The sequence below is a fragment of the Rattus norvegicus genome, chromosome 7 (genome assembly GCF_036323735.1).
Source record: "Rattus norvegicus strain BN/NHsdMcwi chromosome 7, GRCr8, whole genome shotgun sequence".
Classification (NCBI taxonomy): domain Eukaryota; kingdom Metazoa; phylum Chordata; class Mammalia; order Rodentia; family Muridae; genus Rattus; species Rattus norvegicus.
Window position 1 is genome coordinate 106,024,360 of NC_086025.1, and position 16,322 is coordinate 106,040,681.

The 16,322-nt window shown below is 42.9% G+C and overlaps 1 long non-coding RNA gene across 1 annotated transcript in view; it reads left to right on the forward strand.

Annotated features, from left to right (window-relative positions):
• Positions 1 to 16,322, forward strand: part of LOC134479748 (uncharacterized) — a 119,245-nt gene that overhangs the window by 36,643 nt on the left and 66,280 nt on the right. The window lies entirely within an intron of this gene.

Consider the following 16,322-nt stretch of genomic DNA (forward strand, 5'->3'; position numbering starts at 1 on the left):
CACTACATGCTCACTACCAGAGCTTGTCTGCTCAAAAAACACTTCTCAGAAATCAATCTCCAACATTCCCAAATCCCTCAAAAGAAGCTTTCTCTTGTAGTAGTGATGAAATCTAGTTCATCTGCAATCAAGTTTCTCCTGATATGGACAGTCAAGTGTAATGAATATTTTTTAAACACACATACACAGAGACAAAAATATTATAAGAATATGTTTTAATTTAATCTCAAGTATGAGATATGGGACTGCTTCAAATTGTCCATAGCAGTTGACTATGGTTTGCCTCATGCTTTAGCAAAGATATGATATTGCCAGCTGCAAATAGTGTCTGTGATTGTATAATATTTGGAATTCTGGGGTCTAATCAGAGGGTATGTAAATGGTAGGGCCCCAAGAGGTCATGTGAGTTATTGGTTTTATGTTCGTTGTTTGCTGGTTGTTGCTTGTTGTCGGTCACAGTTTGTCAATTAGTCATGGGCAAAGAAGAAACAACAAGAAGAAATTATATATCTGGTCAGTGAAGATCAAACTTGCCCCAAGGAACTAGAAGCCCCTAATCAGAAGGAGGTAGTCTAATGACAATGTCACCCCCTCTCAAATCCCTGACTTTGAGGATGTCTTTCCTTTCCTCCCTATTTTTTTCTCTTATCTAATGTTAGGGAGTTTAAAAGGTGGAAGAAAGGGTTAGGGGTAGAGAAAGGTGGAAGAAAGAAGAACCCACAAAGTAGCAAAAGACTAGCTACCGCCAAGCTCTGTCTCCAACTCCATTCTCTACTTAGTTTATTCTTAGGATGATGAAACATGAACTCTGCCATCCACTCCGAACCGCATTTCCTAACTCAGCTTCCACTTCTAGTCACCTGTTCTGTTACACTTTGGATTTGTCTACAACCCACTTGCTTGCCAGCTGTTTGTAGAGTCTCAAAATGATCATCTATACTTCTCAGGTGTATCAAAAGTGTCACATTCTGAACCAAATTCTTCCTGGTGGATTTTATACCCCACTGGGATGGGAGTGGACCAGAAAAAAACACATAGGACCCTGAGAAGATGGTGACACATCTATGTGAAGGCATCAGATTGCTGTCATAGCCACTGTGGTTCTAAGAAGGCAGCAAGATCAAGAGAAACGAAGGAAAATTCATGTCCCATGTGCAATATATCTCCAATGCATTTGAAACAATACTTCAGGGTCATGAGCATGAATCCTGACTGAGGAGCTGGCAAAAGGCCACTGGTGAAGGCTGAGAGGCTTGCAGAGAGAGAAATCACATAAGGCAGGAGAGAGAGAGGATAAAAAATTGGAATCTGAGATTGTCTAGACAGCTGAATAATTCAAGGTCCTGCAGGAGCTAACCATGGACTAGAGGAGTGGCCCTAACACTTGTCTGATTTCTCTAAGAAGCCTTAATACTAAGCAGAACAACAGCTAAGACAGCCAACAAAAGCCACTGGAAAGTAAAGATAAACACAACACCGAGGTACTGGGAAGGTAACTCTTAGAGTTAACAGGCAAAATGAGATTTTCTAGTTAATCACTAGGTGAATAGCAGTGACATGCGGAGAGACAAATCTAAGGAAGAAATAGCTTACTTTTCTGCCTACTGCAGACAAGTCTTAGCACTTGATTAGCTAAGGTTGGTTTCATCCCACTGCCAGTAAAAGGCAACATCTTCATTCTACACTATTCCGTGTGCAGCTTCGAGCATTCAATTTAACCATCTTCAGGTATATCAGGAAACAGTTGGAATGGATAAGAAAGGACCCAGGAACGGACTGAGGTCTAGGCAGTGGAATCTTCGGTCAAGGACTTTAAGAGAGTTCTAATGATTGTCTCAAAGGAAGCACATGACAAATTATGGAACATCAGACAATTGGACTGAATAATAAGCTTAAAATCCAGTGATTAAAAATGAAAAAAAAAACAAGAATAACATAGTAATTGAGTTACCTACAGAGTGAACAGGGCAGATAATGATCTATAAACAGAAAGAAGAAATGGAGGAAGGGTTAATTCAGAAGAGTACGAGATAGGGATCAGGGTGTTGGGCTAAAGTCTAACTGGTGTGACTGGAGGATTAGAAGAAAATGTCTTCACCAGAGGACATAAGGTATGCAGTGACCATACCACCAAATGTCACTGCTCTAACTCCCTGTGACTGAACATCCTTGCTCTTTCCCATGTTTGACTGAACAGTGTCAAGTATCTGCTCATGCTTGTCTAATCCAAGCTTCTGATGTTCCAGAAAGGGCCCCCACATTTGCTTAAGCAGGACTCACGGCACCATGCTCCTGAGGTTCTCCCTGCCTCTGTGCTGTCTAAAGACCCCATCTATGCTTTTAATTCCTCTAATCATTCTCCAGGACCATTTCTTCCCCATAAATCTGAAATGTCCACTCTCAGCATATATCTCTTAGAGGACTTGCACTGGCAGAATAGGTAATGATGCAGTTATAAAAACCTATGAAAGACCTCTGGCCACAGAAGTGAAGTACTCTGTGAAGTGTGTATGGGAGAAATACAGATGACATTTACCTAGGGTCTTATGCTTTCAGTAGATATATAGAGAAGTACTCCATCCCCACAATGAGACAAAGTTTGTGCAAACAGCAAAAAATGACTTGTCATAGACTTAATAGAGAGCTAAGGTTATGGAACAAGCTATTGTTCCTAAGTCTGAGGGCTATACACCTATAGGAAGCCCGAAGACCTGACATGCACATAGCTGGAGTAGGATGCTGTCTCTTAGCTGGAGAAAATAGGGTAAGGCTTCCATCCAATCCAATGTGTTTCTGAAAGCTCAGTCAGGACCTGTGTCAGTATGAAACTTGTGGGTGAGCGCTTACGATAGGAGTCATGTCATGACCTACGTTTGACATCATAGGAGGGTCTGGAAGAATTCTGGTGCTTAGGTGGTAGTTAGAGAAAGCAAACATTTAAAATTTACCTAGTCCAATCTCCCTTGATGATCAAAGTGGGTAGGAAGTGGCAAAGTCATGAAGACTTAGAAGGAAATTCTTCATCTACAGAGCATTACCTTACACATGTATAGTACATGCTTATGTGGGTTTGTGCATGTGTGCATGTATAAATGCAGGGAGTAGAGGTCAATATCAAGAGTAGAGAAGGAAGAAATATAATCAAAATGCAATAGTTTATATCTCCGAAAATGCCAATGAAATATTGCTTTTGAAGCCAATTCAAGTAATGTATTGCTTACATTCTTTTAATTATTGGACATGCATTCATTTAGAGACCATGGAGGAAGGGCCAAAATATCTATTACCAAAGACAATACAAGAAGACCCTAAATAATAAAAGTAAAACAGAAAAGAAATAGAGAAAAAAGTTTATTTTAAAAGTTCAAGGGCTGGGGATTTAGCTCAGTGGTAGAGCGCTTACCTAGGAAGCGCAAGGCCCTGGGTTCGGTCCCCAGCTCCGAAAAAAAAGAACCAAAAAAAAAAAGTTCAATAAAATTGACCAACCTCTAACCAGGAATAGCAAAACAAAACAAGAAGACGCAAGTTGCCAATGTCAGGCATGAGAGCATCTACCAACACCATGGTTGTTAAGAGGTGACAAGGTAATAGTGACATTCTGTGAACGTCAATTTGATCATAGATGGCTTAGACCAAATCCTTGGAAGGCACAATCTCCAGCTCACTGAAGGAGAACTACATGATGCGAATAGTCCTTGATCGATCAGATATATTGAATTAGTGAACACCTTGCAGAGAAGAAAAATTTCAACAGTTTTCCCTGGTGGGGTTTACCCAACATTTAAGAAAGATGTGATATAAAATCTGCATAAACCCTCCCAAAGAGCAGAAGAGGCAAGGAGTTCCATAAATAACTGGACAAGACCCACATCACCCTAGTACAAAGATCAGAACAGGTATTTCAAGAATATAGTCTCTCTCAAACAAATGCTGAATCTTCAATAAATTCATACCAAATGCAAATTAGCTAACCAAACAGCATAAAATGATGCTAAGTTACCAAGTGGGATTCACCCAAAGATACAGGGATGTCAAATAGGCCTGTAAGAGATACTTGTTGACCTGGAAGGTCACTGAGAAGATGCCGATTAAAACCACAGTGAGATGCTGCAACATGGGTCCCATGAAACTTTCACTCACCACCGCTAGGCATGCAAAATGCTAGAGCCAATGTGGAACAAAGTGGTTTGTCAGTCTTTGATAAAGTTAAGCATATATTTACAAAACTCAGAAATCCTGCTATATATTTGCTCAGCGCAATGAAAGCAAGGTTCACAAGAATGGATACAGGTGAACCTTTACAATGACCATCCTTGACAACAAGAAAAGACAATACAAATATCTTACAGGTGAATATATGCACACTCCTTGCCACAGATAGCAGCTCAGCCTTAAGAACTATGATCCAGTCAACATAGATGGGTTCCACACACATTATTCTGAGTGCAAGCCTCAGACTTGGTTGATCATTCGCTATGTGACTGTATGATGTACCTTAGGAAAAATTCTAAGCAGAGAAGGCAGAACAGCTACCACCAAAAGGCTTAGAAGTGGTGCATGGACCTAGTTACAAGGGGCCTACTAAATTTTTGCGGATGGGGACCTCTCTTGGCTTTTTGGTGGGTGAGTCATTGCTTCTTATATTTGCCAAGTCCTTGGGTAAACATCACCATGGCCTTCAGCCTCTGTCAAGTTCCTGTCAAGCAAAAATGTCAGAAGTGAGCTTTGCTGAGGAAGAAAACTCAGAAAGAAAAATGTCCTGAAGCCCTTTCCAATAGAAATTTGCCTCTCACCTTTTGCCAGGTGGGAATGGTATGTGGATTTTAAGAATGCGGAATTGATGCTCTCAAGAGTACTCAGTACAAGAAATAAACAAGGTCAAAGATACACAGCTTTTACTTCTCTGGGAAGGCAGGTCAGTCCTGGGCCTGGGTGTTCCAAGTCATCAGGGTCAAGACCAGGCTCCCAGGGCAGTCTGTCTGGCCATGCAGAATGGCCTGTTGTTGTTCCTTTAACTGCTTTTCTTCTGCTTTAAAAAAAAATTCATTTGATTTCTTTTCTCCATTGTTTGGCAGAATTTAGGGTCATTATTTTATATTAACCAGCGGAACATGAGAAAGAACTGGACTCACAGTTCTGCATAAAATGAAAGGTAATTTCAAAAAAAAAATTAACCGAGGACACAGTGTAGTCGGGGAGAGTGGAGTGACTGAAGCACTGGAGGCTTGAGGAGGTTGTCAGGGTCTGGATGTGAGCGCTGTCTGCCACGAGCTGGGTAGCATGACCTTGTTATGTAACTGTAGAGATGTGCAGGCTTCCTACAGAGCTGCAGGGAGAATTAGACGATGTACACGGAGCACAAAGCATCAAGGAGCAAGTCAGAGCTGACGCTCCAGTGTTAAACCATTGCTGCCTGACTTACTGAAAACACCATTTGCCATAGCATACTGGTTGTAATAGTACCCCTCCCTGCAGGATCCTCTTTGGGCCAGGGTGAACAAGCTACCCTCAGTGAGAACTAGGGTTCACTTGCCTTCACCCTGGAGCCCTTCCTCCCTGACAGGACTTCCTTCTGAGGTTTGCATCTTAGAGACCTTCTAGACATTACTTTGATGGGGAGAGTTTTCTTCTCCTGCGGATATTTTTGTAAAGTTGAAACTTGTTGGTGTCTCTTGTTGGTTGTTTCTTGTTAGGTATCTGTCCAAAGCTCAGAACTGGATTTAGGTAGACTCAACATGGCAGGCTACGAACAGCTGTGAAGGATTTGAGCCCTGGGTGGGGCTTGGGTTACATATTCCCTACCCATCAATGCTTGAGCTGTGTTAACTGGGACAAGTTTCTGGGCTTTTCTGAGCCCCTTTTCCCTCTGCTATGAAATGGAAATCCTAATGATAACAAAAGGCACAGAATTAAAAAGCTTTCCATGAGGTGACATGAGATCTCTATCTTAGTAGCAAATGGGTCAAAGTTGGAATATTACTTCAATATTTTTTATCCACATCACTATCACATTAGGAAGTATTCTCCCAATACTAAATTGTGCCCAACATATCAATCTTTCACTTCCTGTTCACCAAATAGGTCTGAGTGACTATTAGGCAGGGGATACTTATAACAAGACAAGAACCCATGTTGCTGCTGCTGAATTTGCAGAATTTTGTTACAAGGAGCTTGGAGGTAGGACAACGCATGCATTTTAATTTTCAGCAGTTGTAGGAACTCTGGAGTATGATTGGCAGGATGGGAGATTTGAACTGAGCAGGATAAAATGGTCAGGATATTTGGCAGTACAAGATATCTTAGTAGTGGATAGAAGGATTCAGTAGCAAAGAAGCTTCCAGAAGCAGTCTCTGGAGAGGTGGCAGACTCTCCCAGGGGAGAGATCTGACATCCTTTTCAGTATTACTGTCTCTAGATTGTTCCATTTCCTGGTAGGACTTCAAGCTCAATAACTGTGAGATCCTCAAAGCCCCTCCCTGACGCTCCCCACAAAAGAATGAAGCAGGTGCTGAGCTAATTTTCCTCAAACTTGGGGGATGAGTACATCCTCCTAGCCCTAATGCACAGGCAGAAAGGAAAACGCCACCCTTCCATGGCTCCAGAGAGGGCCAGAGGAACAAATGATACAGTCATGATGGGTGGGATTCCTTTCTCACTCTTTGCTAGAAGTGAAGAGTGAGGTAAGTAAGAAAAGACAAGCTGTATTTCTAGTTGTTTTTACAGCCAAGGAGGCTGGGGACGGAGGACGGCTATAATCCCTAGGAAGAAAATGGGAAGAGTAAACTTCAACATGAAAACCTCTGAACAACAAGCAATTAACTAGATGGCAGCAGAGGGCACCGAGAGAAGAGATGAAGTGCCTGAAATAAATAAAGAACTGGGAAGGAAAATGAAAAATGTTCCCAAGGTAAATGGACTATAATGGGAGGCGCTGCATGATAAAGAAGCAATTGTTTAATGTAGAAACCCAGGGATGGCATCTCGCTCAAGCTTCAAAGTCACCAAGAGAGGCACAGGGGATGATGCTTAACTGCTAGCTGCTGCAGCCCTCCTCCATTCCCAGCACCTACTGTGCACTTCCATTCCCACCTTTGTAATTTGCCCTGAAGTACATTTCTGCTGAGTGACCCAGGTATAAGCTGGTCCAGAGTACCCAGGAGGCAGAAGACCAGAATTTGGGATGGGGGTGGCACACACACACTAGAGATCCATTGTGTTCCAATCCCAATAATCAACACACAAAAAAATTCTGCTTTTCTTCCCAACAAGTTCTGGAAAGCAGAGATTTCAGCATGTGTTCCCATAAGCTGGTTGGTTGTTCATACAGCTAAGAAGGTAGAAGAGGCTTACAGGAGAAGGGAAGCCCTGATCAGGAATGGGAAAGCAAGCAGGAGAAAGTGGTCAAGCTAGAGAAAATGCCACATCTCAGTGGGCTACTGCGAACTGTGACTATGGTAACAACAAGAGTATAGACAGTGACCAAGAGCAGCTGGAAGGACCCTGAACAAAGGAACTAGGCATCCAGGAACAATCCAATCTGGCCTAGTGGCCATGAGTTCTCACATGAACATGTAGTGGAGAACCATGGGAAGGTTTTGGCCATGAGGAAGGCAAAAGAAAGGATGAATGCCATTTGGAAGATATTTGGAAGACAGTTCTGAGTGGGCAGTTCAAACTAAAGATAAAAGACCAACAGGAGACTTGGAAATAGGTCAGGTAACAGAAACTGTTTCCTCAGCATTGTTAGAGGTGAGGAGAAGTAGATACAAAAGAATCAGATAGAACAGAGTTTGGCTAAGAACAGAGAAATCCAGGAGGACTAGGGCCAAACTGAAGACTCACATTGTGTCTGTGTTTGCGTTTAGATGAGAAAATGCAATTCCATGCAAGTTGGGTGAGGTGCCTGGTATGTGAGCAATCGGGGTGGCATCTCCTTGTTTGTCCTAATAGCAGGGCAGACCAGCAGCACGTTTCACAGGACCCCGTGCAGAGAAAACATGGGCACTATAAACCAGAATGCCTGGAAATAGATCCCCTGGCACATTAAGAACCTCGCCCCATCTGACGTAAGCCTACGAAAAAGAAAAATTTTATTCTCATGAATTTGTATCTTTAAAATGTGCGATCCCCAGTGACAGGTGGGTATAGTGGATATATAGTACATAACTGCACTTGGGTGTTTACCCTACCATGCAGGAGCACACAGAACTACTAACTAACTTGGCATCTGTTGATTGACCTCTCCAGGGTGCTCTCTCTGTTCTCTCCACAATCCCCAATAGCCAGTACTGTATTCTAGCTTCTCTAGATTTCTTGTTAGGGTTTCTAGTGGTATTTTCAAGTGTCCATGGGAGTGACATATGGAACTTGTTTTTCCGTGTCTGCCTGATCTCACGTGACAGAGATCTCCAGTTCCTTCTGTGGAAAACATTTCATACCCACATTTTGTGGTTGGATAGGACCAGTGTGTGTCACCACTGTTGTTTTCTCTGTTGATGAGCTCTTGTGTTGACTGTCTTTGACTAGTGTAGACAACACGATGATGAACATTGGAGTGCGGGCATCTCCTCAGCTCTCTGCTTTAGTTTCCTTTGGGCCCAGCAAGTTCTACTCCCAAGATAAGAAGCTATTGGCAAGTGATAGCTGATGGAGGAGGATGGGAGCAGCATGAGGTGGGTGGGTGGGAAGGGGCAGATAGCAGTTATATCGTTGACTAATCTTTCTCGCTCTAGAACTTACCTCTTCACTTTGGTTGTTTCTTTTCCTATTTCACAGAATTCTATTTTATCTATTTTTGCTTTAGTTTCTTATGTTTTGGAGTCTTGTTCCCTAACTACAAAGTAAAACAAACAACAAAACCAGAAAAACTTGGCCTGCTCCAGTGTCCGGTATATTATCTCTATATTTCTTCTAATATTTTCATAACTTCTATTATTAACAGTGGGTATTTTAACACATTTTGAGTAGCTATTATAACCAGTGGAACATTGTGGTCTAGTTTAATCCATCTGTATGTGGACACTCAATCTCTATAGTAGTTACACAAAAGACTTCTCTGCAGTGGACTCGCAGTGCATTAGGATATTGCAGTTGGCTATACATACCAAGGCTTATGTCTGATTTCTCTTCTGTTGAGCTGTGTGACTGATTTAATGCTACTAATGGGCTGTTTTGATTATTACAGCTTTGGAGTATACTTTGAAATCAAATAATATGCCTTCTGATTTTTTTTTATTTTAGTTAAGGCCATTTGTGCAGTGGGGGGTCTATGTGTATAAGGGGGTGTTTCTATGTACAATTTATAATTTTACTACTTCTGGGAAGGATGATCTTGATAACTTGGAAAGATTTACTAAATCTATAGATTATTGTGGGTCGTATGGATAAGTAATGGCAATTTAAAATATAGAGCATTACTAAATTAGTATGATTTGTATTTTTATTAATGAAATCCCTTCTTTAACCATTCCATACATGTATGTAATGCATTCTGATGCCTCTCATCTCCCATCCTCAGCACACCCCCACTTTTGTGACTCTCTTTGTTCCCTACACACTCCTTTCCATATTCTTGACTTTTTATCTTGCTACCCACTGAGTTCAACCAAGGCAGTCTGTATAACCTTTTCTCGGAACAATTCACTGGAACCTGCTGGACTCAGCATCAGAATTTCCTTTCACTCATCTGTGTGTGTAAACTTTCCTATGGAAGCAATGAAATGCTGTACAAAGCTCAGATCCACCCACCCCACCCCCATCCCCACTTTCTTTATGTCTGTAGGTTTAAGACATGCTTTACCTTTAGTTTAATGATGAGGACAAAAAGGGAAAACATGCTCTTACACTCCTTGACCTTCCAGGACCTCATATTCAGTGTGAGGAACAAGTTGACACAGGGTGGGATAGCTTCCTTGGTCCTTTATGGTTTCCCTTGTGATTCCCCAAAACTGTGTTTAGGTGTTTGGTACCATGATAAGGCACAAGAGAAAAAGAGATCTAAAAGACAGGCCTGTGCTCACGTTCCTTCTAATATAATCCTTTCAGCTACCTAATAGCTCTAGTTCCAAGGACTTCCCTGCCATTTAAGGTTCTCACACCTAAACTCCCACACATCAGGGGTCTGGTCCACATGAACATCTTGGCCAGACTCTTCCATCAGGCTTGAGAGCAGCAATGAACACATGGAGCTGCCTCTGCTGCTGTGCAAGCCTTGTCACTTATCACACTTTGCTACAAAGCAGGAGTTCAAGAAAAGACAAGACAACAGTGAAAGCGAGCATACACGTCACTTGCCCTACAAGCAGGCCACTGACAGGAGAGAAATAGAGGCTTGGCAGCTTCCTGGGATTGCACAAATGCCAGGCCAGGTAATTTCCTGCTGGGTAGCAGGGCATGGATGAAGACCTGTTTGTCTACATTGCCCTACTTGATATTTTCTCCCAAAACAGGAAGATACTGTCTTTCTGATTCAGGCCAGATTTATTTGTATAGCTGTCTCAGCTGCTCACTGGAAACAACTAACTGTTGAGGCTCCCAAGTGCTTGAGAGCTGCAAGCTGCACCTCTTACTGATTATGGTTGAGTAGGCAAGGTGAGATCTCCGTCTCTCATTTCTATAGAGCGTTTTCTGGTGGTGAGTTATAATGAGATATGCTCTAGGATATCCCTTTATCCTAGTGTGGTACAGAGAAGGCTGCCACTCCATATGTTCATGGTTATATCTTGGTCTTGGCATATATTGCCTAAGAGCCCAGGAACTAGGAGAGAACAGGAGACCTTGGGGCTCACTTGGGTAGCCAGCCAGCTGACACAAACATATTCTGAATAAAAGTTCTGTTTCACTCTTGCTCTTTGTTCATCTCTGCTCTCTTCCCCTCTGTCCCTGTCCCTCCTCTCCTCATCCTGACCCCCACACCTCTGCTTCCCTCCATGTGCCCACTCTTCTTCTCTCATTAAATCTCTTCACATGGAAAAAGAAGAGTTCTGTTTCTATTTATTTGCCAAATAACTTTCACAGTAACCTCTTCACAGCTTGCTTACATATAGCCAATAGTGCACCAACTCAGAAAATATTCCTGTGGATGAGGCATTTGCATGTTCTAGCTACTGGAGCAGTCATGATTTGCCTGATTGGGTTCTCATGACGTGGTGCAATATTTGAGTTGGGCTTTAAGGAAAGTCTAAGAATTCGCCAAGAGGATAAGGAAGGTTGCGGACACTATAGAAAAGCAAAGAGAATGCCTTTAGCAAAATCATGTTTAATGTTCGATTTTCAGTCCAAAATCCTTGTCAGGGGTGGAGACTGAACACCCTGCTGAGGAGATCGACCCATGCTGTGTATCTCTGTCCTCTTGGCATGGCATGGCTACCACTGTCTTGGGATTAGAGATGTTGTGATCACCCACAGTACCTTCAACCTTAGGTCCACCAACTTTGCCCCAATAAGAGATGTGGGGACAACAGTTTCTAACAGTTGTCCTCAATGGATTAACTGCCAGTGAGCCATGTGTACTCCTGTAAGAAAGCTACCACCATCTTCCTGCATATAACTCTAACAAAATCATTGGTTCTCCAAGCTAGATGTGGCTGGAATCACCTTCTGGCCTGTTGCTACTCTGAGGAGAAGACAAGTTGTTTTTACCTCAGCTTTGCCATTCACTGGGTGACCTAGGAAAGGTCACCCAACAAGTGAGTGTGAGATAAAACAATCCTGCAAGTTTGGAGAGACTGGTCCTAAAATCAGAGTTTCAGAATAGCCCTTGTATTGGGTTGGGGGAAGACTGTATGAAGGCTAAAGATGAAGATAAGACTGCACTAAGGATAGGGATGAAGCTGAGATCCTCACTGTTCTGCTGGGGAATGAGAAAGCATCTGGGTAGATGACAATATAGACCATACTTGAAGGGGAGTGTTGGAAGACTTCTCACTGTCTTAGCTCCCAAACTCCAATGCCATACTCTAGAGCAGGTTGAGTTTTGTAAGTCTCCAGCCCCAGGCTCTTTAGGGTATTCAGTGTTTAACCAGCAGTCCTTTTAGATTCCTTCTCAGCTGTGTCCCCTTCCAGTTTCACCTGCCTTTGTTTGCATTCTAAAGGTCTCTTTTCAATAATCCCCATGCTATTCCCTGTCCCCCACGAAACACACCCAAGCCATTAGTGTCAGGGTGGCTACATATCTTAAACTAAGATGGGACTTGGACCAAGTGGTCAATTTCCACTCTAATGGCAATGAGGAATCCTAGTCCTGAACAGGGACATGGCAGCACACATGATAAGGTAGTGTGAATTTTAGCATGTCTAGCTGCAAAAAGCAGGTTGAGTGTGTGTGTGTGTGTTTGTGTGTGTGTGTGTGTGTGTGTGTGGGTATGTGTGTGTGTGTGTGTAGGGGGGGTACATTGCCTAGGGTAAAAGTCATGAGGGATGGAGTAGATATGGAGAGAGGCTGTCACAGAAGCCACTTGAGTATTAAAGAGGCAATGAGAAGTTTTGGTGTATCATATCTCAGGACAATCTGAATGCCTCTAACAATAACCTCATTGTATGCAGCTGGGGTACAGGTTTAGTTGACATTAGACACCACACTAGCATTTCCTGTGAACAACTCAGGATGCCAGAGAGGATTGAATAACCAGTCTACAAAATCCTGTAGTGGGAAAGAGCTTGAATGGAAACAACTTTTATGCAGAAATTGCCAGATGCCCCTGAACATCCTATACCTGGAGAAATGAATACACCAAATACAAGTCAGTTCTAAGGGAAAATGCTCACTGGACTCTGTTAGCTTCTGGTGGCCTAGATGTTCCTGGGGTTGAGAGCAGGGCGTCTCTGCACTCCACCTCTGCCTCTGTATGTTTCACTCTATTCAAATCTTTTTTCATGTAAGGACATCAGCCATGTTGGAAGAAGACCCAAAGGTTCTCTTTTTAACTTGACTTCTGTGAATAGTGTGAAGACACTATTTCTAAGTCATACCTCATTCTGAGGAGCTGAGATGTGGAAATTCACAGATCTTCCTGAGACACGACAGTTCAACCAAGAGACTAGAAGCCGATCGATGCCTCAGGCTCTGCTCAGCATGATTCAACTCTACACAGATCACAGGTAAGGGACCTGAAAGGGCCCTGGCCTGCTGGGATAGCAAAGTGCCTCTCCAAGGGATGCTACACCAGCAGTGTTTGAAAATGATGAGTGGGCGTTGACCCAATGATAAGAAAGAGCAAGAAGGTATTTTAGGTTGGGAGAGACAGTGATAATTCTAACTAATGAGCTGTTGGTGAGGCTTCACGGAGCTGCAAAAATCAGATCACAAAATCATCTTCTGTGGCATGAAAGAGAGCTCTCGCACAATCAGTATTCCAAAAGAATGAGTGTGGAGAGCCGCCATCCTAACTCAGCCATGTCGTTAGAATTGCTATTAGTCTCTGACAGGGCTGTGATGGACTGTGCCTGGGGCAATCCAGGCAGCCACCTTTATTCTCTGTGAAGATAAGATTCTTGTTTATGGCAACTGTCTTCTCCAGAAAAAGTACCATAAGCTAAATTGATCCACGCCGATTGCGCCTTTTCATTAGATACAACGTGTTAATAGTAAATGATGTGCTCATTCGAAAGCTAATTTCAAATGTGGCCGACAAAGGGCTGCAAATGAGATTTTAATCCACCAAAATTCATGTTCTGGTATTCTATACAACATAAAAAGTTTCTGAATTGAACAAAAAAATCAATGGAATGAGTCAAAACAACATCCATGTCCTAAATTTACTATGACAGAGTCTTTCGTCCTTCTGACTTCTCCCCTACAAGAAAAAAAGAGTACATCTGGAGGTTCTTAGATCAGAATCCTGTGGTTTAAAGAGAATAATTCATTTTTGCCTTATAGCCCTATTTTATTACTTCATCTAGTGGGTAGAATTATATGCTTATGATGTAAGGATACAATGAAGGTATTTTTACCTTTATTTTTCATTAATTAATTTACTTATTTACTTTACATCCTGATCAAAGCCCCCTCCTTCCTTTCCTCCCAGTCCCACCCTCACAACTCCCCTCCCCTCATTACACACTCCTCTTCTCAAAGAGGGGGAAGCAACTCTGATACCCATGTAACCACCCACCCCGTCACATCAAATCACCACAGCAGGACCAAGTGTATCCTTTCCCACTGAAGCCCAACAAAGGCAGTCTAGCTAGGGGAAAGGGATCCACAGGCAAGCAACAGGGTCAGGAACAGCCCTGGCTCCAGTTACTGGAGGACCTGCATGAAGACCAAGCTATACATCTACTATGTATATACGAAAGTTGGAAGGTAGGGGTGTGGGAAGGGGCTAGGTCCAGCCCATACTCACTCTATGGTTAGTGGTTCAGTCTCTGGGAAACCTCAAGTGTCCAGGTTAGTTGACTCTGTTGGTCTTCTGTGGTGTCTTTAACCCCTCTGGCTCCCTCAATCCTCACCCCTCACTCTCCTACAAGTTGCTTCAAACTCCACCTAATGTTTGGCTATGGGTCTCTTCATGTTTTCATCAGCTGCTGGATGAAGCCTCTTAGAAGACAGTTGCACTAGGCTCCTGTCTGCAAGCACAGCAGAGTAAATCTTTAACAGTATCAGCGGTTGACTGTCTCTCATGGGCTGTCTCATGTTGGTCATTGGTTGGCCATTTCCTTGACCTCTGCTCCATCTTTATCCCTGTGCATTTTGTAGGTAGGACAAACTTTGGGTTGAAGGTTTTCTGGGTGGGTTGGTGTCTTCTTCCCTCCACTGGAAGTCCCACCTGGCTACCGGAGGTGGCAGCCTATCCCCAGATGGTAGGAGTCTCAGCTAGGGTCACCACCATAGACTCACTGGAGTTTCCTCCATCCTGAGTCTCATCCCAAAGAATCACCCCCACCCATTTCTGTCCTCTCTTCCAGCTCTTCCCCTCCACTACCTCCCAAACTTGCCCACTTCGCACTTCATCCCCACCTCTGTTCCCCTCCCTACCCCCTCTCCTACCCAACTCCCCCCTCTATCCACCAAGAAAGGTGTTTTAAATTCTAAACTCCAGGGCCAGCTCTTTATCTAAATTTCAAATTCAAACTACAGCCCTGCTACTCATGGACACACAGCCAGGATGAGTCTTAGAATTAATGACTTTAGTTCTCATATCCCTGAATATGATGGTCTCAGAAAATAATACATGGTGACAGGATCATTTTGAGAAGCAAGAAGTGTACCTTAGCTGTCAGGGTGTCGCCCCTATCTGTAGTCACCGGAGGAAGTTCAGACATTGGAGCAGCCTTTACTCCACATACACTAGTTTGAGGAGATAAGTTTTTACAATTGTGTTTGAGATGTTTACCTTCACCACCTAATGCTGGGGACGGAGCCATGAGTGCTAAGAAAATTCTCTATTATTGAGCTTAATTTGCAGGACTGGACTTCTTACTATACCCATTGGGGACTAGATGAGCTTACTCTGGGCTTTGAAAATACTATGCTTAACCTTTTACTCTAAATGGCACCAAGAGGTAGGGCTTAACTCATGAAACTGACACTACTGTGTTCTGTGCTGAACTGTCTTCTTCATGCTATGTATTAAGCCACTCTCATAAGAGGTTATTCTGAAGCAGTGCAGGTCCTTATGCATATGACTGGTATCTTTAGCAAACCACAGACATGAAGATAGCCACGTGAGTAGGATGTCACATGAAGCCTAGAGCTATATTGCTAGCAAACAGCACCAGAACCAAGGAGAGACTTGGGGTAGATCCTTCTTCAGCCTCTTCAAGCTGCTGGTACATAGAACTCAGACTTCTGGCTTCCAAACCTAGAGGACACACATTTGCTTTCTAAGTCACCAGTCTGTGGTTCTTTGTTATGGAATCCCTGAGAAACTGATAGATGCTCAAAATATCAATGAGCTGCTTGCTTGTTTCAGCCTAGCAGTCCAGGTAGGTAGAGTAAAAGTTAAACTGGGGACCCAGAAAACGAATGGCATTGCTTAAATGATGATTATGATAGTCCATTTCTTAAATTTTGGCGGCCTGGAAAAGACTATGACCTAGAATGGCTGTCATAGGCTACTTCATGGGAGGACTTTTTATTACATATATTATGTCTTTCCCCATCAAAATGGACTGTGTTCCCTCAAAGGATGTGCTAAAATCCTTTCTCCTTTCCCTTGCTTCCATGTGGTAATCTGATACTATGAAGAGAGAAGCAAGATTGCATCTCACATGGCTACTTCTAGATGTCAGATTGACTGAGCTTCCGGATTGCCAGATACTTGGTAACATACTGTTTCATGGCATAAGGGAGCCCCAGAAGATAACAGCTTTTGAACCCAAGT